The 23,502-nt window shown below is 50.4% G+C and overlaps 1 long non-coding RNA gene across 1 annotated transcript; it reads left to right on the plus strand.

The window, feature by feature from the left end:
• The first annotated feature begins 457 nt into the window (after positions 1-457).
• On the plus strand, positions 458-13,993 carry LOC134522394 (uncharacterized). The gene is made up of 4 exons (XR_010073047.1): positions 458-593; positions 7,773-8,102; positions 11,126-11,257; positions 13,116-13,993. It is a non-coding gene; the product is annotated as an uncharacterized LOC134522394 (long non-coding RNA).
• Positions 13,994-23,502: the final 9,509 nt, after the last annotated feature.

The following is a 23,502-nucleotide window of genomic DNA, read 5'->3' on the forward strand; positions in this document are numbered from 1 at the left end:
GCGATGAGAGGGCAGCGGAGAGAGTGATAGACGAGAAAAATTCAAATGAGTTTGCCCCTGAAAATAACGATAATTATGAAATATTATTGCTGCAAAGTGCCAAGGGAGGCCCGACAAGAGCAGGGCCTCCATGCTGAGGCCTGCACAGCGCAGAGGGGCAGCCTGCCATGCTCAAGCCCAAAATGTTCATTAATATTATTATGAGGATGATGACAAAGGCTCCAGGGGAGCTCGAGGGACCAGCCTTGGGGGCTGTGCGGGATGCTGGCAGAGCAGGCGCCACAAACGGACGACCCAGGCCTCGCCCCGCCGCCATTTCCCCCCCCCCCCCCCCCCCGGCCGCCATTTCCCCCGGGCCCCTAGCAACCGCCCCCTTAGCAACGCCGAGCCACGCCCCCTCCCGCCCAGGCCACGCCCCTTCCGTATAACCACGCCCTTCGGACACGCCCCTCCGCCTGGCGGCGCCGCTCTCCCACCTCCCGGGTGGGGGGGGCCCGGCCGGTGTCACGTGACCGCGTCGCCTGGCAGCGCCGTCGCCATGGCAACGGCCGTACACAGGCCGCGGCCCGTCGCGCCGGCGGGAAGGGCGACGGGTAAGAGCCGTCCGTCGGGGACAGGGAGGGGGACACCGACACCCCTACCCGGCCTTGGAGGACCGGCCGGCGGGACAAGAGGTCACCGTGAGGGGCGTAGAGCCGGCCCTCTGCCGCCCCCGAGGCCTTGAGGCCTCCTTGCACTGCCCTGAAGCAATAGCATGGGAGAGTGGGGAGGGTTGAGAGAAAACCCTGACAGAAAATAATCATTTTGGGGCCAGGGGCTGCCGGGCCCTGGGCTGCCGAGAGCCGCGGTGCAGCAGCCAGGAAGGCGCTAGTGCTGTTGCAGTGTCTAGACCTCAAAGGAAACCCCAAATCTGTGTGTGGGGAAGGCAGGGCGTGGGGAGCCACGGCGGCCCGGGCCGCACCGTGCCAGCTGACACAGGTCTCAGACAGAGCTGCCACCCTGGGGTGGGCAGGTGTGGTGAGGAGGGGTGTCCAGGTATGCTGCTAAAGAGGCGACAGGTTCCATCCCCGAAAAGGAGCTTCCTTTTTGTCTCTTTTTACATAAATGTATCATCTATATGATGGTGGGCAACAGCTTCTGTAGTTACGCAGTGTTTCAGCCCAATGCTGGCAGCAGAAAGATGTCCCTGGGATGCCTTTTCCCAGGACACTGGACTTTGCGATGTCAGGATTCAAAAGGTAATTCCCCAACGCTTTTAAACCAGGCTGTGTTCCTCAATCTGTGATTTCTCCCGAGCCTTGCTGGGGAAAAAGATCATTTTAAAAATATATATGTATTTCAGGCCTATTTCTTCAGTGTTCATGGGAAATTGCACTCATGGTTTTTGAACCCAAATGCCTGCTCTTGATGTTGTTCTCAAGGAGACTTAGCATCGTCTGAGTCAACAGAAGGGCCCGTGATGTTGCCTGTGGTTGGCTCTAGCAATGTGTTAGTTACAAAGGTTTTCTAGAGAGCTTTGCTCGGTTTGTTTTGGGTTTTTTTGAGTCTTATGTTTTATTTAGGAGACATACTTCCTATAAAGGATTCTTGAAATAGAAGGGGCTTTTTGCTGTCAAGAGCAACATCACAAAAACTGGATATCTACAGCTCTCTTCTCATACCCTATTCCCTTTGTATTATTGGTAATTATGTAATGTTAAAAGAACCTTAAGAAGAAGATGTAGGAACACACAATCTCTGCTCCTAAAACCTACTGTTCTGAGTTACAGAAACAACAGAGTGAGTGACAGGTGGCAAATCACAGGCCGGGGAGAATCTTTAATTCTATCAGTTTAATGAGTTCTTTCCTTATCAGCGTCAGCTCTTGTCCAGATCTGCTAAGTGGCTTCTCTTGGAGATCAAATGACTATGAATTAGTGTGTGGCAGCTCCTTTTGTTACACAACTGACCAGATTTTTGACAGTTCAATCTCTGAGGAGCTGTGCTGTTTCCAAAGTGTGGCTGCTAAAGCAAGCATGCAGATAGCAATTGAGCTCTTCTGAAAATCAAGCCTTGTGTGGGGCCAGATTGTGAGGCCACAGGGCCTCCACCCACTCAGGCAATGCCCAGGGCCTCACAGGGTCCAAGACATTTTCACCCTGAGACTTTCCCGGGTTGGAAAGCCAGCTGTGGGAGCCAAGGCAGCCACGATACTTACGTTGGGAGCTTACGTGTTCAGATCGAGCTTGTGTGACTGCAACCACACTGAAGCAGCAGCGATCCAGACTGTCTTGGGACGTATTTTGCACTGCCCTAGGAAATGCGATACAGTGTTTTGGGGGAAATCCACCTTTCCTTCATTTCCAAAAGTGTTTTCCATCTGGGAAGGCAGCGCACTGAAGCAATCCGGGCTCTCCACTCTTCTGCCCAGGGAATGGAACTAGCTCAGGAAAGGCTGTGGGGATAACCACAGCCTCAGGTCTTCCTGTTCTAGGGCTCTTCGATAACTTTTAGAGTGCTGTAGAACAAGGACCTCGCTTGTCTCATTTCTACCATCATGAAAACCAATGTTGTTTTACCTTGGACCACATGAATAGCGGGGGCTGACCTCTTGATAAACTGGATAAGCGCTAAACCTCAGTGTGCAACCATTTATAGAGCTTTAACCCACATGAAGGCCACTTCCATCAGCAAAGAGAAACCTTGAAACTAAAAAGCCAAACTGCAGGTGGGCCTTGTTTATTAGGCAAAGATACATTTTTTTCAGCAGATTTGAAATTGAGTTGTATTTTATAAATTGCCATTTTAAATTGTGACTATATTTATTCCTATTTGTCTTGTCCATAATATTTTCTTAGTGATGAAAAAGCTGTTTCTTGCTTCACTACAGAAGTCAGGAAATAAAGCCACGTTTTGCACGGAAGACAAAGGCTCACAGCACATTTCACGTGCATGGGGACAGGTGGGGCAGATGCCACTGATCTTTTGATCATTGAACGAGGGATCTCTTGAGCCACATAGCTGAGGGGGGGTGTCCCTTCTAAGACTCATCCCTCTGATGCTTAGGTGGGATGCTTAGCAGGAAAATGTATTTCGGTTTTGTAGCAGGAGTTGACGGCATTGATGCATTGCTGTGTTTGGGACTCAGGACACATGAACAGGCAGCTAGATCTGCACTGGCTCTGATTAAATTAAGTACTGTGGAGTCAGTCTCCTGAATTTCGGTTTGTGAGGAACAAATAGCACAGAGGTGAAAGCCTGCATTTTGTTACAGGCTCGCCAATACAACATTTTAATGAAGCATTTAGGAGCAAGCCTTGTGAATAACTGTTTTACTCTGAGTTTGGATTTATTTAACGGCTCTGATGATTGATAGAATTTGAAGATTTTTTGGCTTCGTGTGGCTACTGACCTGAATTTAACTGCTCAAAAGCTATAGATTAGCTGAAAATAAACTGAGCTACATTTCGTATACAGTAAAAGAGGCATGATCATAGACTGCATACAGAAATACACAGGCACCTTCACTGAAAGTTTGCCAAATATATATGTATAAATACACACACAAATGTGTACACAAATTCTGTAGGTGCATCCGTATGAATTATTTGTGTGCATAGTTATTTTTAAGTGTATTCAAAACTGTAGCAAATGACTAGCTAGAACTGAAACTGTTTTCATTTGCAGTTACAGTAGGTGCACCCGCTATCACAGCGATCACGCAAGGCTCTGCACATGCAGCCTTCTTAGAAACCGCCTCATGCAGCTTCTGTTGAGGCAAAGAGGTATTGTGCTGGTGCCTTTGAACCTGTACACCACATCAAGAGTGAGAAGAAAAATAACACACCAAGGACCTCAATAAACATGGATTATCTTGTTTACCGTAACTGCTTAAAAATGGCAAAGGCAGCCTTGAATTCTGCAGAAGTCAAGTACTTTGCCCTGTTTCTATAATAAGGCCGCCTCGTGCCTTGCCCGCTCCCCACATGATGTGTCGTGGGTCAAACAGGACTCAGAGTAGGTGGGGCCTTCACCAGGCAGCTCGGTAAGGCTTCAGAAGTTTCGGTTCCTGAACAGGTTTTGTAACACCACCACCCTGAAGCAAGAGCTTAGGAGACAGTTTGGCCGTGTTTAGTCATGAGCCACCGAGGCTTCAAATAGAGCTCCCTGAGTTGCTCATTGTAGCGTGCGCTGCTCCTCTGGCAGCAGAGGCAGAGAAAGCAGAAGCAGTTCATGGTATATTAAACCGGTAGAAAGACGTACGCTTCGATATGTCTGGCATCCCACTTGCAGAGTCCAATGTCATCCTTAAAACCACTTCCTCCTTCTCATCAGCAGCATCCTGTGTGATTTCCTGCATTGTTTTGTAAGAGCAGTACAAATGAAAGGATTCCTCATTTATAGAAAGCCATTTTCTGTCTTTAGCAGCTTTTCTTTTAAAACTACTTACAAACCCCCTCTTTAAAATAATTTTTCTGACAGGTTTTCTTTTTTCTTTGTTTTTTTTTTCCTTTTTTTTTTCCTTCTTTTTTTTTTCCCTGGAATTCAGAGTATTTCTCCCTACAGTCAAAATCCTTTTCCTGGATTTTTGTTGCTTTGTTTTGTTGTTTTGTGTTTGCCTTTTTTTAAAATACAGTTATTGTTAACATAGAAACCCCAAAATTTACTATTTCTGTTACAAAATATGTTTTCTGAGGTACAGCACAGCAAATTTTTTATTGCATGCACAAGAGCCAATTTTTCACTGAAATCACTTACTGATCTTAATAACTACAAACATCTTGGGCTTTATTTCAAAAAGAAATTAATTTCCTTTCCATCCTCATCCAAAATCCACTGTGAAGAGCAGAGTAATTTGCATGCACCATGCACCATTCCTACTATTGTTAGGATATCACACCCTCCCACAGGCACGTAAAGCTGCTTACTCAATGCTTAAATCCGAACTTTAATACTACTTTGATGGGTCCTAAATTGAGGTAAGTTGGCATCTTCTGGCAGCTCCTGAAACTGAGCTTTGCCAGAAATTTAACCTCCTTTACACTCAATTAGATTCTTTTAGTCTCACTAAAACTGACACCCACCTTCTATTGTGTGTTATAAACCCTCCAAACACCCTAAACTTTGTATTAATATGCAAATTAAATCAATTTACCTTCCTGCTAGTCATGTTCACCTGAGTACAGATCAATCTAAGGAGAAGTCAGCTGAGGCAAAGGCAGACTGCTGAGACTCCACCATATCCCTCTGCTCCGAACACGTTATTCTCTGTGTCTTGTTGGCTTGTCTGCTTAGAGTCAAACCAATTTACTCGATCTCTTGTTATTAAGCACACTGCCAATGAAATAAACCCGAGGATCTGTCTAGCAGAGGCAAAGTCGAAGGCTTGTTAGCACTGTGGGGACCAAGCGCATTTGTTGCTCCTGACCAACAGCATTTCCTGTGATAAGAATAGTTTCTGGTTACCACAGGCTGTCACATATTTATGCACAAATTCCAGTTTCTGAGAACTAAACGAGTATGCCTTGGGCTGCCCTTCGTGTGAAACTTGACAGGTTTGGTTCACACGGCTTGGTGAAAAACAATCTCAGCTTCCGTTGCTCGTCCATGGGTTTGGACTCCTTCTCCACAGATCTTTCGGCTCCGGAAGGCACCTTGCCACATTTCAGCCATAATATCTGTATTTAATCCACCATTAGTATAATTTTGACCTGCAGCCATTAGCTGCCTTGTGTTAATCTGCAGTCAGCTATGTTTTACACTGAGAGCTGAAACCAGCAGCTAGACTTCAGGTTTTATTCTAGAATACCGGTATGACTCCAAGAAACCCGTTTCGGTAGCAACAAGCTAAATTCAACAGTAGTTTCTGTTTTACACAGACTGTTTTCAGAAGTTGTTGACCTAACCCCGTCTGTCTGGGCTTCTCTGTCATGACGACATCCTAAATGTGAGACCCCTGTGCTTGTGTGGCCATCCTTTATTCGAGAGCTGTGGTTTCTCAACATCGGGATTCTGGCCCGTGCTCCCCAGCTGCCATGCTACAGGTACACGTCAGCAGCAGCAGGCGAGGAGCGTAAGAATTCTCTGAGTCACAATTTTAATATGGATGCCAATGTTTGCAGTCTTTAGTCAGCTAATTACTCTTTGTGGCCTCAGTAAAATTAGGATTGTGCTACTTGGGATCTTACCAGGCCTCTTTTAAGGATCAGTTGGTCAGTGTACGTGGAAGGTTAGAATATATATGATGCTTTTTGAACAACAGATGTATTCGGATTTCTTGATTGCCCAAGTATTTAGTGGCTTGTGGCTTGTATGTTCTCCATCACCTTCAACCGGAAGTAATCAGCACACGCAAGGCAGTATCTAGCATCTTTGCGCTTTTAATACTTGGCAAGGTCGTGTCAGCCTTTTGTGGCTTTGACTCATGCCCTCAGCTCACGCTGCAGCTGGGACGGCCACTGGTGACCTCGGCGTTTGGACTGAGATTGAACCGCAGTTCCAGGAACGCTGCCTAGCCCGGCTTCCCTGCTGATGTGAACTGGGGTTGCTCCAGCTCCGCAGTGGAGCTGCGCTGACTTACTCTGGCCAGTGCCTGGCCGCTTGGTTCCTTCCTTGGATTTCAGTTTCTTTTAGGTCACAGACTGCCTTGGGATTGAGGAGGGCCATGAATCTCTCAAGATGCACTTGACAAGCTGACATGGCCCAAGCTACTAAAACAAAACACAAGCCATGGCAGACTTTCCCTGTGATCCTTGAACATTTGCAATCTTCCTGTTTTATTGTGCAGGTGAAATTATCGGTGAAATTATTCCCTGTTAAATTGTGTTTCTGCTGCGGATATTCTGCTTCCATCCAGAGTCGGCTTTTCTCAGAACTTGAAAACATCATTCTTTAGTGAACTGAATTGGACTTTGAATCTCATGAAGTGGCGGGGACTAAGTACACTGTGTTTGTAATGCCCCATCTGTCTTCTATGAAGCTGTACAGAGCACAGCCAGAGGATCTTTGGGCTCATCTAAAAACATTACACTCGAATGAAACCTGAACTAAAAATAGTAATTACTGGAAAACGAAGGGGACAACCTGACCCCACGGTTGGCAGTATTAGTACAACAGCAGTGATATGTAATTGCCTGCATATTTCCAAACTACGCTTGAGAACAGCTTCCAGTAGCTTCCAAGTAGAGATGCACACACAGGTCTGGCAGATGGTTTCTCCTTACAGAAGAGAGGGCTCCTTGGACTATCCAGGCCCCATCCCAAATACAGACCAGGCTGTTTGGCATATTGCAGCTCAACTACCTGCAAAAGTTCTCAAGTGGCCCAGACCTGAATCTTTTCCCTGACGGCAGAGGATCTGAACAAAACAGTGAACCTCTAAATAACCTTGATAAAATAAGACTGGGTCATGATGCCCTATGCAGTGGTAGAAATCCCAGTGTTAGGTCAGGGTCCTGTATTATTAGGCAGGGAACAGATGTCCTGCAATCAGTGTGGAGAAAACAGGCATAGTATGAGAAATGACAAAGATTTGATCTTGCTAGAGTTACAGGATGGGTCAGCAAGCTGCACATCTTCTGAGCCTAAAAGCAATACTTCTTTTCACTGTCCATAACAAAGAAACTATTGGTACTGTAATTTAGTACTAATGTCAGTGAAATCTCTTCTAGCCACTCACTTGGCCAGATGGCCTTTATATTTTTTCCTGTAAAGTATACCAGATAACTCAAGAAACCTCTGTCTTCATACACGAATATAATTCTCCTGTCGTCTTCTTTTTTTCCCCCCTTTAGGTTGCTTTCCAATTCTCAGCTGAAATAAAAATGAATTCAAGACAGAGAGATTCACACACACAGAGGACTATTCCCAAACCAAAAGCATCCCTCCATCTAACACAGCCTGAGAGAGGGCAAGGTATGTGGTATTTGCTGAGCCCGCTGCTGAGAAAATGAAAACCATGCTGGCCTCCCACATCTTCATGATGGATAACAGTTTACTTTCAAAGAAGCCAAGCCTAGCATAGACAACGAGCAAAAGAAAGAGGCCAGGGTCTTCAGCCTGCTCAGAGCTGCAGAAGCCTGCAATCGCCTTGAAAGCTGAGACTCCGCTGTCAGGAGCTGGGGGTAAGTTAGCCACCAGAGGGGATCTCAGCGGGGATCAGGCCGTAGCAGTGAGGGACAGGGCTAATGAACGCTGTGTATCAGACTTGTTCAGCCTATCCTCAAATGTCACTTTTCAGATATTCTCTCTCTGATTAGAACCATAATGGAGATGAGCATATGGAAGAATCATAAAGGAAATGCAGAAATAAAAAGTAAATTTTTTTTCCTCCATGTGTTCAAGTTTCTCCAATGCTTTTCATCGGGGGAACCCTCTAATCTGTGCTGTGAATTGGCATTAAACTAAGGGAAAGCATTTCAACAATTATTATGGATGTTTGCATGTGGCAAAGTTCTCTTGCCTTACATTAGAGAAGTCATGAAATTTGAAATGGACGTTTGTACCACAATTCTATGGTCCTTTATACCAGGTTTGAGCACTACTGGATCATTTAGCAGGACAAATTCAATCCAGATCATGCCTGGGCACACAATTATGTTTCTGTTGAATTAGCCAGAGTACATAATATGGCGTTTATGCTGGCTTTATGCCGGGAGCAGGAAGAAAGACAATATCTAATCTGGCATAAAGCCTACCAATACAGACTTAATGTCATAACTTTTTGAACAATTTTGAATGGGATCAGTGCTTTGGGTTGTGTGGTCTAGCATTTTGTATCTAGGAGCCCTAGAGCCCGATTTCCTGTATCACCAACCTATGACCATTTTTGCAATGTTTAAAGGGTTTGTTTCCCATAAAATTTTTCTTGTTATGCCTCCAAACGTAAGCCCCTTGACCCATTTGAGTTACTTGTTGTACTATATGTAACATATTCAGGATCAGCTTTTCGCTGTTGCTCGCATGGTCCTGCAGAATTGTATGTGCATGTAATTGTGTGTAAATTTTGTAATACAAATATCACAGTTGTTTGTTCGACTGGACCAATGGATGCACGCTAGCTGTCATTTGCTTGCGCAGTTACTATACTGTTGCCCACGCAGCCATGGGAACTGTCAGCGCCAATCTCTCAATCCATCTTTCTAACGGTCATTAGTGGCGTCTGATTTCTGAAGGGACCTATCTTCTGCATTTCTCCATAGTACAGAAGTCGGGCTGGAAAAGACTATGCTTGTTCTCATTCACAGAAGGTGCTGTTTTCTAAGAAAACCGACAGAGTGCCAGGCTGTCATTCACTGAGGAACTTAGAAGAATCTACCCTCTGAGCTGTTTTACCTGCTGACACTTCTCATCCAGCCAGTTTTAGCAAAGTAATCCTTCTAATTTACAGCTACAGGCTGGAGTTTCTCTGTGTAGTCTTTGGAAGAAAACCCATTCTGGAAAAGTTGCTTATTTTAGAAGCCGCAGCCTCAAGAAAGATATTTTTCCCTAATCCCAAACTAAATGATATCATACTTGGCTAGTGCTGTAACCATGGTACTGAAGTTATTTATGACTCTGAAATTAATGCTATAGTTAGCAACACTGGAACAGGGTTTCTTCTATGCTACTGTCCAACTGCCTCCCTCCCCCCGCCCGAGGCTATACTGGAAAGCAAGACAGAGTGTCTCCAGAGGGTCTTTAATTTGCAGTAAACAATGTCAGCCTTTGCTGATTTCCAAAACTTGGCAACACGCAAGTGGATATGCACAAAGATGCATCTTCTAAGCAAAACAAAGCACTTGGCTGTGTTTTTATTGATCTTATTTTGTTAGGAGATTTATTTGTTTTTGTTTATTTTAATTCTTAAAGTAAATGTTAATTTCCGTGAAAGGACCTGGAACTGCAGTGTGCAGAGCCAGGACGGGCAGGAGGAGGGAGAGCTCGGTTGTACACCGCTCATCAGCTCCAGCATTAGGGAATCACCGCGAGGGCAGAGGGGAGAGGTCAGCTTTTACACCTGGGACACTCTGCAAAAGTCAGCTCATAGAAGTGGATAGCCTGTGCATAAAAGGTATCTGGGAACCAGACCAACATTATTGCAGTCTCATCCCTCTGCAACGATCCCAGAGAAGGCTGGGAAGAATCCAGAAAAGTAGAGAACAGAAGAAACACAAAAAACACACAGTGCTGAATCCCTCCTGGTCAAAGATCAGGTGGCTCCCTGCTTCCACACTGCAGATCACTGGGGGAAAAGCTCACGGCTGCATCCTGAGGCTCAGACGGTGGCCTGAGGCACATCTCTGCCCTTCCAGGGGACTCGCGCCAGCAGCAGTAGCTTCTGCATGCCTTACGTGGCAGATCACCTCTCGAGTTAGGAAATGAAAAGAAGACTGCAATTAAAACATTGCAAATAATAGAAAAATAAAGGGTGAAACACAAAAAGAAGAAAACAGAGGAGAAAGGAGAGCCAGGCAGAGAGCGCCAAGTAGTGTGAAGAAGTGATGGGATACTGTGCTGGGATGCAAAAGTACATGGGCAGCCCATCCGCTGATCCACGACTAAGGGCAGTTTGAGTGAATTTGGGTAGCTCATGTCGCAAAGGAGGCAAGCCTGGCTCCATCCTCAGTGCCTGCTCTCAGGTAGCACACTGATAGCAGATAGAGCATAGCATTTTTGGTTGCTTATGCCGCTACCATGCTTCCATTTGATATAACACTCTGACTTCAAGTCAGTCCTGCTACCTGCATTAACCTTTTAATGCCCGCCTCTGAACACCAGTCGACACAGCAGTCGAATTGTGCTCACCCCAAGAATAATGAGGAGCCAAATCCCTACTCCTGGCTTTAGGGCTTTTCAGGTACTCTGGCCTTAGGCCCAATCTGATTTACAGCTAAAGTTGATGGAAGAAACTCTCAATGCCTTCACTGAGAGGTAGATAAGGCATTCAGCGGGAGATAAGGCATTTACTGGGGGAGAATGCAGCATTTATTTGGGGTTTCAGTTTTATTTTGGTTTACAGTCTAAACTTCTAATTCCCAGAGCCACAATTCTCCCATTGCCTTCGTGGGATTTATATTGGAGTCACTTGACCGGGTTTTGCTATGTCTAACATGATTGCCTTCTTTATTTTTTTTGCTTTTCTAATTTTTTCTTCTTTTGACCACAGGCGAAGGAAATAAATCATCTGATATCCTGCCAGCAAACTGCTATAGGCACTTTGAGACTGGAGGGGTTTCTCCTGCCCCAAAAGAGTATTAAAAAAAAAAAAAAAGAGGCTGATGACTTGGACAGGGTTCAGGTATGTTTGTGCACATACCAGCAGTTAAACTGATTTCTTCTACTATCTTATCTGTCCATTTCTGGTTTTAAAGGGGAGGAAGTTTGGCAGGCAAGTTACTCTTGGAATGCACTCAGTAAACCATGGGCAAGAGAAGTGAAGAGCATAAATAGAAATAACCATAGGTACAGCAGCTGGGAGCCTGACTGCTGGCTTCTATTCCTAGCTTTACCCATGACTCACTTGCTGACCTTAGAAAGCCACTTCACCTCTCCCTGCTCCAGCTTTCTCACAGGCAAAATCACCCATTTCACTGGTCACCCCAGGCAGAGAGACCCTGTGTCCCCCAGCTCGGAGGAAAAGCCTCATCCTGCTCCCTCTGCCTGCCTCCCGCCGTCCCACCGCGCAGGATCAGGGCATTGCAGACGTGGCGCCTCTCTCCTTGAGAGGAGCTGGCAACTTTAACCGAGTGCATTTTGTGAAGCTTTTTGAGATCCTTCAAGGAAAGGAAAAGCACTATAACAAAATGTTGCTAATTATAGCGTGACAGCATGCAACGCATTCCTGCTCTGGACAGAACTCTGCTATCAGCCAACTTAATTATACCCTACCTTTGCCCAGTTCCCTCCCTATTAATTGTGGCCAAAGCACTGAGCAAAGCCAATTTGCTGCTTGCTTTCCATTTCTCCTTATTCAAGACCAAATCCTTGACAGCGACAGCTAGACCGTGAGACTGTTAGGCTGGGCTGGGTTTGCCCCCTGCCTGTGCTCCCCACCTGCCCTCCCCCAGCAGCTGTAAACATGTCTCTCCACTTTATCCTGCCAGCCTGGAGCAGATTCCTGGGATGTTAATGCCAGATACAGCCCTGGCCTTGGCCGAGCAGTCCCCCGGCTGGAGCAGGATGGAGCTGCACTACTGTGCTGGGAACATGCAAACACCCTGGAATGGGCCACTGGAAAAGCAAACCCCGTTTTTGCAGGAAAAGCTTGTTACTGGTGCTTGGGAGCCTCCTGCACGGGTCAGAGGGGTGTCCCTCCACACATCCCAACCCCGAGGATCTAGCCACGGTGCAGCGCAGGGAGGGGCGAAGGCTTGGTACTAGCAGCGAACAGGAAAACTGCAGTAAAAGCCACAGAGCCCACGTACACTGTTAGCCCGTCTGCACGCATCAAGGCCAGCAGCGGCACAAAGGCATCCTGGATCAATCTAATTTCTGTAGAAAAACAGGAAACTGCCCCTCCCTTCGCCAAAACAGAGGAAGAGCTGCATGGCCTATATCTGTGTCACCGAGAAAAGGGGCAGGGGAGGGAGCAAAGGGCTCCCTTCATCTCATCCGGGAGCGTGTCAGAAAGAGGATGCCTCAGTCAATTTGTTCTAGGGATACTTTTAAGTCTGTGCCCAGCACAGGTCTTGGAAAACAGAAAGTGCGAAGATCTGTGCTCCAACAGGGCTCAGACCTCTCCTAACATCAGCAGGAGAAGCAGGTGGGGGTTTTGCTACAAGCAGCGGGGCAGGGGTGCCTCCCCCCGACACCCCGGGCTGCAGGGATTTCATATGGGGCCTCCGTTTGAAATTCGGCGTGGGCCCATGGCAGCCGAACCCTAGCGCTAGCTGATGGTCGTTCAGTGACCTGGAGGAAATGAATCCTCACACACGAGCCTGCCAGCCCTCCCCTCCTCCTCCACCAGTCACAGCAGGGAAAGCCAAGATTGATTCAAGACTGAGAAAAAATAAACCTTTTCCCTTCAGAAACAGTGCCTCCCGCACTGGACCGAGCATTTTAAGGCAGGGGTGAGTTTCTTATTTGTGACACTTCTGTAATGAAAAACATCTTAAGAGTTCAGCGATGTCAAATAATATCTTTCCTCTGTCCCACAGCCATTACAGAAAGAAGAGAGGAAAGTGAGAAAACATCTATATTCCTTTTTGTCTTTATTCCCCTGGACTGCGGTGAATCCACCGCTGACAGCTGTAACTTGGGAACTAGCATCTAAGCCAACATTTCCTCAGTGCACAGCACCCTGCTCTCCTTTACTTCATCATCTCACATCGCTTTGGTGTTACAGAGGAGTCACGTAAAGGCAATACTAGAAGATGAGAGAGGTGGAAAATTAATTAGAAGACGCTGAAACTTTGAGGAACTCTCTAGAATAATTGAAGACAGCTGATGGATTGGGACGAGGGACCAGGAATAGCCAGATTTTTCAGCTACTGAGTTAAAAAAAATGTTTCCAAACCTGTGCAACAGCTTCAGCTGCAGTAGATGGGCCTTCAGTGCTTGCAGTGTGGAAGAGCCAAAGGAACGGGCACGTTGGCCACACGAGCTAGCCCAGGATCTCTTACTAATATAAATTCTGCGACTTGATTGTGTTTGCTCTGGAATTGCATGCACATAAATCAAGCCATAATCAAAGCTTTACCCATTTCGGTACCACCTGATCAATCAGAAATAGGGATTATATGGCGTTAAACCAAAAATCGCATACAAAAATCGTTGTTCTGCATATAGAAGTTGTTCTCAGCTTAGCATCTAAGTGAGAAACCTCAAAACCATGAGCAGTTTTTCCTGACAGTGAGTCCTGGACCTTGCTATGTTAAAACAGAAATACCAGAATGATATTTCTTCACACAGTCATAACCATCATTTTCTTTGTCTGCTGTCTTGTAGCCAGCAGGTCGTGTACGCTTGTGTTTAGATGTGTCCACAGAGGAATCTAACCTGCAAATAAAGAACTGCAACAGAAGTTGTGGTTTTGTTATTACTGCTCAAGACTGAGATTGTGTGAGAAAAACACTTTCCAGTTCAGATGGAGGAAATGGAAAGCACAAAGATTCATTACTTTGCTATTCAACAGAGCAGAATTTCTAATGAATCATGTCTACCAAACAATTTAGAGATGAGGAAGTGATGGAGAGATGCTTTTCATGCAAGTAGAATAAAAATCAGAGAATATAGTTCTCAGGCTAGATTACGCAACCAAGAATATCGTTACCTTCCCCTCTTGTGCAAAGTATGTTCTTCTCATTATAGACACTTGACCTTGACTTCTCAAACCTTCCCCTCAAATTCACTCTTCCCATCTCTAATCATCTACATCACCTTTCCCCTGCAGCCAAAGAGCGGCGAATTTCCACTAGTTCTCCATAATACCAGCAGGAGCTCTTCCACCTGTCTGCGGACTTTGTGCAGAGCCCAGACCAAACCGTGCTTGTTTTCACAGGTGGAGGGTCTGCAAAGTGTCTTTCAACTCCTCCTACATTTTAAAAAGTCAGAGATGCTTTTGAACTATCACAGCAGATAGAGGTTGGAACAGACTGGATTTGGTCCAGTTTTTCCCACTGTCCATCTTGTGATCGAGGAAAGGGCACAGCTGTCCAGATCTCCTCTGCCTGCTTTGGTTTCAGCCGAAAGTAACCAGAAGAGTCCAGCCACCTCAGTTTTGTCCTTATTGTCACCGCTTCCTGACTTTTTTCTGATGTGCTTCATAACAACTGTTCAGCCATCTCTCAAACAGTGCTCAGAGTTTGAGGGAAAGTCTGTAGATCATTGACGAAAACCATAGTGGTAACATGAATTAGTGCCCCCAGGGCCCTGTCAGCTTCTACCACCCGGCACCCGAATTATCGGAGCTGATAATACGCAGTGATTCCTTCAAGGAGGACATCGCTACAATACCAAAGGTAGGGTTTGGGGCTGTGGTGGCCGTGCTGCTCTTTGTCCCATCCTGGAACACCAGCACTAGCCCTTTTGGCTAAGACTTCTGCTAAGCTCCTTCTCCCTGCCCGCCCCCTCCCAACTTGGCATTAAAAAAACAAACAAACAAACAGCTCTGTGCGCTGCAGAATTGGCGGAGTCTGGCTTTCAACAGGCTGCCGTCTCTCGGGGGACTGACCTGGGTGCCTGAGAGGGCACAAATTCTGACTGAAGCTTTTCCCACGGTTTGGGCGTCAGTCAAATGTCAGCTCCGTGCAGATTCTCTAGTGTCTAATAAGGTCTGACAACATGTGTTGGTCTTTCTCACAGTTGCAGCCCTGGCAGGGTCATTCTTTACCCAGTTGCTTGTAAACGCAGGAACTGAGATTTATACCTCTGTCAGTTTTGGATAAAACTGGCCAAAGGGTTAAAAAGATTTTCAAGAGAAGAATTTGGAAGAATACGAGTGTGCTGATATACAATGTGATTGCACAAGCTCTGTTACATTAGGAAATCAAAATAATCGACCCTTTTCCCCCTAAATGTGATAGAATTTGTACTTGTGTTCCTCTTGGTAGTGCAAAAGCCCCTTTTAAACTTTGCTCTACAACTTGCAGAGAGCCACACTCCAGAACTTCAAATTCTTGCTTTATCTTCAAGCTTGAGTACAGGAGAGACAATTTTTACACTTCAGGCCCCTGTGGGAAAAACGTGACCCCATCCAGAATGACTCTTAAGTCAGCACGTGAGCAAGCAGTCATGGGGAGCCATGGAGATACGCAGGTTTGCGGCACACCTGAGGCAGAGATCAGTATGGGAAATGCGGCTCTGACGTTCCCTGGGCCTTAAGAGAGTAAAGAGGCTATAAAGGGTGCCCATGTCTTTCCCAAAAGGGAATAAATTAGCTGTGGTGGGACTGCACGGCCCAAACCAGGTATTCTACAAAGACAGCTCCGCACTGAGACACAGGGGGTGGATTTTTTGCCCCGGAGCAGGGCTGGTCTCCAGGGCAGCTCTGCCTCCTGCCCCAACACGTGCCAGCACTTTGCAGACACGGCCTGGCTGGTGAGCCTCACCTCGCCGTGTCCTCGGGCTGCCCTCGGCAGACAGGAGGTGCATATTCAGGGACAGGACGAACACAACCTTTACAATCTCAGCTCTGACAAGCGTTTCCTGTGGGGTGACAGAGGAGAGTTGCTTCTCCTGTAACCCCCACTTGGGCTGTAGCAGCTCAAGTACTGGCGCTTCCTCAGGGCTCCAGTCCCAGGTGCGTCTTTTTTTGCCATTCCAGTCAAACTACCCTCTGCCGCTTAGAAAGCTTTATAAGGCCCAGGTAGCTGGTGGGAGAAAGAGGGTTTTTCAAAGTAAAACACCTCGCCAGCCTCCACGCATCCCGTTTCGTTACCCGACAGCCTCCTGAGGAGCACACTAACTGGGAACACCCTGGGAGGGATCAGCCCACTCTGTCGCACCAGCGAGGCTGATACTGCGGAGTGCTTTGGAGATGGATATTGAGCAACCGTTGACAGGATTTCTCCACCAAATGGTGCTTTGCAGACCCACGGGGGAGCCTTGCTGTATCTCAGTCCTGACACAGGCTGACTCCTCTCAGATATTCATCAAAAGAGGCTTCCTTCTCCCTAGCACCCTGCCTGGAGTTATCATAGAATCACAGAGTCGTTTAAGTTGGAAAAAGCCTTTAAGATCATCGAGCCCAACCGTTAACGCAACACTGCCAAGTCCGCCACTAACCCATGTCCCTCAGCGCCACATCTACCCATCTTTTAAATACCTCCAGGGATGGTGACTCAGACGCTTCCCTGGGCAGCCTGTTCCAATGCTTGACAACCTTTTTGGTGAAGAAATATCCAATCTAAACCTCCCCTGGCGCAACTTGAGGCTGTTTCCTCTTGTTCTACTGCTTGTTACTTGGGAGAAGAGGCTGACCCCCACCTCGCTACAGCCTCCTTTCAGGTAGTTGTTACTGGAGTTCTTCTCCATAAGGAGGAAAACATGCTTTTCAGGTGCTTGCTTTGTGTTATTCTCGGTTCCCTGCTGCCTGTGGTCTCCAGGCAGAGGTCACTCCTGCTCACCCAGCTCTGCCTTACGGCAACACCTCCAGAAAATTAGAGCCAAAGCCCATGGAAGGCCCTGCTCTGTGCTTTCAGGGCACACGCCCTCCCTTCGGAAACGCCTGTCGGGTACCAAACGGAGGCGGCACCAGCACCTCACAGGATGGTGCCCCGGCTGCCCCAGTGCCCCTGTGCTGGAGCTGCTCTGCGACAGGCAGCGGAGGCTCCGCTGGCTGCAGACCGCCCGGCTCCCCCGCGCCGGGAGCCGGGGCCCGGGGCCGGGGCACCCGCCGCTCTCCCGGCGGAGTCGGGCGGCACCTGCGGGCGGTCCCCGCTACTGCAGCCGGGCGGGAGGGCTGGAAACCGGCTGGAGACGGCAAAGGCTGGACAGGATTCGGGTGGGAGAGCCCAAGGATGTGTTAACAGCTTGGGGCGCAGCCGGAGAGGATGCTGCGGGACCGGCACGGGGTGGAGGGGGGCTCCAGGCAGCGCCTCTGCCACCGACTGTCACCATTTAGCACAGAAACAGCTCAAGCCAGGTTGTCGGTCCCTTCCTTGGTGCCTCCGAGTGCGGGCAGGACGCTGCCTGTCCTTCCCAGGAGCTCCTGCTCCCATCCCTGCTTCCCAGCCCAGGCTGGCACTGGGGGAAAGCAGCTTCCAACCTCAAAGCCGAACCGGAGCGGTGTTCCTGGCTATTTATCGGCGCATTTGCAATAGCTAGAAAAGATGGGTTTCCCTCCCCAGTGTGTGTATTTAAAGAGGAGGTGTCTAGGCTGAGCTGTGGCACTGTGAGCACAAACTGCTGTGAGTTTGGCTATTCATTGACACCACTACTTTGCAGGTGATTTAGGAGCTCCAATTTCTTTCTCGCAATCCACACTTTCTTTTTAAAAAGGTGACTTCTTTTAAACAAAACACTCAACGGTCTTTTCACCATCCGAAGGGACAGACTCGCTCTAGAACCACAAGGAATCCCAAGCTCAAATGTTCATGGGGATTTCTTACAAATCTCAAACACACATTACAAAGCAGTTCCTGAAGATGTTGGAGACTTTCCGGGAATTTGTGAGCTTCCAGCTAAATGAACCGCTGAAGCAAATCAGAGGGGCCGGCAGCCCGGTCGCACGGTGGGAGGGAGCAGCCTGGCAGCTACAGCTCCGCACTGGAGCTGCTCCGAAGATTTGGAAAAGTTGCAATCGGAGGAAGGCCCCTGCTTCGTCCACTGAGGTCCTTGGGCAGATCCTCCCCGGGCAGGCGCTGTGTGGCTCCCACTGGAGTGAGCTGGATGGGTAAAAAGAGGAAAATCCGGAGTATTGGACAGAGCAGGTTGAAACGGTGGGAGGTGCAGTGGGTGCCGTGCGATCCTCCCGCATGGTCGGGGGTCGGGGTTGGTGTTTTCAGCTGAGAAGTCGCATGTAGGGGACTATTTTAAACGCGTTCCCCACGTAGCAGAGTGCACGTCTCGAGGATTGAAATAGACGGTGGTTTGATCATTGTCTCTCCCAGGGAAATGGTTTTTAATGAGGTTTTAAATAATAAAGTGGGATAATTTCCCTGGCTGGCAAGATCATGAAATTTTTATGCCTCCTTTCTCTCCCAAAGTTTTATCACCCTTTATTTTTAGCGATGCATAATCCCCGTTTTGAGAAAAAAAAAAAAAAACGAACAAAAAAAAAACAAATGGAGAAACCACTGATTTAGGGAAAGCCGCTCCTTGGCAGGGACTCTTGGCAGGGAAGCATTCCCGGGAGCAGGTCCACAGGCGGCCCTGACCCATGCTGTGGGGATGGGCCAGGAGCCCGTGGGGGCAGAGGGGACCCCCAGTGCTGGTGCAAGGTGCCAGTCTTGGGTACTGGGTGCTGATGGAGGGTGCCAGTACTGGGTACCAGTATTTGGGGCATGGTACTGGTGCCTGGTGCTGGTGCAGGGTGCCAGTACTGGGTGCATAGAGCTGGTACTGGGTACCAGTATTAGGTGCATGGAGCTGGGTGCCAGTACTGGGTGCATGTCATAGGTGCTGGTGCAGGGTGCCGGCGCTGGGTGCCCATACTGGGGACTGGTGCAGGGTGCCAGTATTGGGTGCACAGTGCTGGTACTGGGTGCCAGTACTGGGTGCCTGTTGCTGGTGCAGGGTTCCAGTACTGGGTGCGTGGTACTGGTGTTGGGTGCCCATACTGGGTACTGGTGCAGGGTGCCAGTACTGGGTGCATGTTGCTGGTGCAGGGTGCCACTATTGGGTGCATGGTACTGGTGCTGGGTGCATGTAGTAGGTGCTGCTGCAGGATGCCAGTCTCAGATGCCCATACTGGGTGCCAGTGCAGGGTGCTGGTGCTGGGACCCCATACTGGGTGCTGGTGCAGGGTGCTGGGAGCCCATCCTGGGTGCTGGTTCTGGGTGTCCATACTGGGTGCCGGTGCTGGGCGCTGTGTGTGTGCGTGTGTGTGTGTTTTGACGTGAGGAAGTGCCAAAGCTGCAATTGCTTTAGGAAGTCAATCGCAGGGGCCGGGGGACGCCTGCGCAGTGCAGCCGCGCCGCTCCGCTCCGCTCCCGCTGCCTCTCCCTCTCCCTCCGGTGCCGAGCCCGGAGGCAGCGCAGAGGCGGCGGCCGGGGGGCGGCGGGGCAGCGGCGGCCGCGGACGGCGCTGCGCGGCGGCGGCGCGGATGCCCGGCCCGTGAGTACCCCGCGCCCCGGCCCCGGGGCCGCCGCCGCCCGCGGGATGCCGCGGGGCGAGGAAGGGGCGGGGGGTGGTGGTGGGGGGGACACACGGACACGGGCCCGTCGCCCCCCCCTTCCCTCGCCCGGTGCCGAACCTCCCTCTCGGCGGGCTGCGGGCGGACCCCGCTCCCCCGGGCGGACCCCGCTTTGCACACCCCCCCACCCCCCCCACGCCCTTTGCAGGCTCCCCTCTGCATGCGCCCCCCGCCCCGGGCATCCTCCCTTTTTCACGTTTCGCACCCCCCCACCCCGGTCCCGGACACGCACCGAGCAGCGCGGAGCGGCGCGGTTGATGGAGAGGTCGGGCTGTGTGTGTGTGTGTCTGGCTGTGCGTCCGTGTGTCCGGCTGCCGCCTGTCACCAGCCCCATGTGCGAGGGCTGGGGGGGGAGAAGATAAGGGGGGGGGGAACAGCGGGATGCTCCGTGGGGACCGGCTGGCGGGGCGGGGGGACCCCGAGCACCGAGGAGGGAGGGGGCCCTCCCCGCCGCATCACCCCGGGGGAGGGCAGGGCTCCTGCGAGGAGGAGGAGGAGGATGGAGGGGGAAGGAGGGGGGCACCCTCCAGCCGCAGGGCCGGCTGCAGCAGGGCTTGCCCAGCCCAAGGCGGGGGAACTCGCAGAGAGGTTCTTCCCCCCCTCGCCCCCCAAGAGGCCTCCCCGGCCAGGGGCTGCCCCGGCCCTCCCTGCACCCACAGGTGGGTGCCAGGGCGGTGTTGGAGCATCCATGCACCGGCTCGGCCAGGCCGGCTTCCTCCCCATGCGCTCCCCGTGCCCCCGATGCAGAGGGGTGCCATGCCTCATCATAGAGAGCAGCAGCGATGGGGAGCCCCGACCTGGCCAGCCGAGGCGGCAGGGAACGCCGGGGCTCGGGGAGGTTGGCTGAGGTCAGGGTGATGGCGGGCTCCGATCCCTGCCAGCTCCTCCAGCAGCGGCACGGCCAAAGGGTTGGTCAGAGGGACCTGGCTCGGTGGTGGCTGGGAACACGGCTCTCCCTCGTAGGGATGTGACATCCGACTGTCGCCCAACACGAGCCCCTCACGTGGGCAGCGTCGTGGGATGCCACGGCTCGTCATCGTGTCCCCACGGCCAAGGGATGGAGAGGGCCAGGCGCGGCCGCCGCAGCTGCTCCGCCTGTGGATCGCGGTGCGTCTCTGGGCACGGAGAGGTTCCCCCGGGAAGCTCCCTCTCCCCACCGCTTCCATGAGGCTGCTCTGGCACGGATCCATGGCCTTATTTAAGAATCTAAACAAAAAGTGTTAAGTGAGTGGGAGGGATTTCCCTGCTGCGAGGGGAGTTCATTCCCCTCTAGATGCGTCTCCGCCATCCCCGTCGATAAGAGACGCTCATCCCGTGTCACGCTGGATGAGCGGAGCCCGTGGCGTTTGCTGGCCTGATGGGTATCGTTTTTCTTTGGGAAAATGGGTCGCCCCAGTGGGCACATATTTCAGAATATCTCCCAAGGGAGAGCGCCACATCAGATTTCCCTACAAGGATTTTAGCTCCTCCGCGTCAGCCCTTCCCCACAAATGACTCAAGCCGCTAATCAAAATACAGTCGTGTTCTTGAGCAATTAAACAAACTCTACCTCATAAGATTATAGTGGAGAAGCAGGAATTTAGTGACATGAATATATCTCAATCAGGGTGTGGGTGCCCATCTTGATATTGTTATTAAAAAAAAAAAAAGAAGGAACCGAAGGCAGATAATCAGATAATGCAACTCAAATCCAGAGAGGGTAAGGGAGAAAAATATCTTGGCAGAATAATTAATGCTGAGTCTGCCTGCGGTGCAGGAGCAGCACATCTCTGCCACCTCCCGAGGTGCATCCCCTCCTGTCTTTGCTTATCTTTGGTTGTAATCTCACTTTTAGGCTGGACTTGGGCGACAGAATCTTGAGTTTCCACCGGGCTTGTGCAAAGGGGACGGTTGAGCCCAGGGCTCAGGGCTCTTCCCTGTGAGCAACAGGTCCGGAGTGGCAAAGCGGCCGCCGTGTCGCTGCCTGACCTCCGCAGAGCATGGGCTTCAGCTGCTGTGGCTTTTCCTCTTTTTTTCCCAAATTTTTATCCTCTGGATAAAACTATTTTGGAAAGTCAGCTCAAGGGGAGGTAAGAGCTGTGCTCGGTGCCGGTGCCTCTCCTAAGCCCATCCCATGGGGTGCCCTGCCTTTACCTTCCTGCTCCTCCTGCCCCTTGGGCCGGTTTCTTGGGGTGCCTGAGCACCCCAAAAGCAGAGCGGCCGCGGCAGGTTGAGGCCGGCAGACATCGCCGCCTTCGTGCTGCTGTGCCACGCACTCGCGGGGTTCAGCGCTTCGGGCTCTTGCCTGGAATAACAGCGGCTTCCGGGTGAGCCGGTGCCCGCGGCCTTCGCCGAGACTTCCTATTACTCAGTTCCTTATTCGTCTCTGCACATCTCTCTATGCATTTCCATTACAAAAGCTCTTCAGAGAGGGGTAGATCTGAAAGCAGTTGTTTGTATGCATTATTTTACAGCTGCCTCTTAATCTGGGGGGAAAGAAAGATACTGGACGTTATCACCTGTTATTTTCATCCCCCCATGTGTTACAGCGTGGGTTTTGCCCGTGGGGAGGACGGGATGGGGGAAGAGTGTCCGACATCTTCTGTGGTGTAAGAGGGGAAGAAGATGAACTCACCAGCTCGTGGGGACTTCGGTAACCCCATCGCAGACCGGGAAGCTGCTCTGTGGTGGCCGTCACGGCCCCTGCTCCAGCCAGCTCAGGGAATGGGCATCCAGCCCCACAAGCATCTCCCTTTTCATACCATCCTGCACCCAGCGCCGCACGAGCCTCCTCCAGCTCGTTTCCATCAGCACTGGGCTCGGCCAGCCCCTTTCTTTCCCCAGCTGCTTCGTCATGGGTTGCCCCGTGCAACACAGGGAGGGTGACCTGCAGAAAGTCCCAAATCCTTATTCCCGCGACTGTAGCATTGAGCCACAGCGTTGTTTGCGGCAAATAACTCCACCGTCGAGCTCTCCCGGCCGTGCCCAGGGGTTTCGGGACACCCGTAACTTTTCGCAGGGATCGGATGCCTTCAATGCTGCTGGGCATGTGCTGCAGGAGCCACCGGCCCCGCTGTCCTGCTTTGTGGCTGTGCCAATTGGTGAGCCGCGGGGTGAGTCCCCTGCGCAGCCCCCCGGCCCGTCTGGGCGCTGCGTGGGACCTGGGGACACGGGAACCGGTGGCTTTGGGCTAAAACTATAGTGAAGGCAAAATCCTGGCTCTTGCTGTATCCAGAGCGTCGTGTAAAACAAGGCAGCAGCCCCTGAGCTTTGATCGACCCTCGCCTTTCTGCGGAAGCACTCTCTGGGAGCACGGAGTACTTTTTGATTTCTGTTATTTTTGGCTTGAAATCCACTGGGTTCCTTCTTCCGGGGAGACGAGTGACAGGGACCTCCTGCCTGTGACTCCCCCACTCCCCGGCCACTGGGGTGGCCACAGAGGGTGATGTGCCAGGCCACTCCATCGGCTCCTCCGGGTCCAGCCGTCCCAGATGAGTTTACCGGGAGTGGCGGGGAGCGCTCTGCCTCTCGCCCGTCCTGCCTTTGGCCATTTCGTGGAAGCAGAGATTTAACCGGAGGGAGGGTGGAGCAGCAACAGCAACGAAAACAACAACAAAGTCCTTTGGGGCTCAGGTTTAACATTCACCTTAGACATGGAAAAAAGGGGGTTTCCTGACATTAGGAAAATGTATGGTAGAGTTTTATAACAAGCCACCCTTCCAGTTCTCTAACCGCTTGGAAACAGCCTCAGTTGAGCTTTTGAGGGCTCT

Source organism: Chroicocephalus ridibundus, chromosome 12 (genome assembly GCF_963924245.1).
Source record: "Chroicocephalus ridibundus chromosome 12, bChrRid1.1, whole genome shotgun sequence".
NCBI lineage: Eukaryota > Metazoa > Chordata > Aves > Charadriiformes > Laridae > Chroicocephalus > Chroicocephalus ridibundus.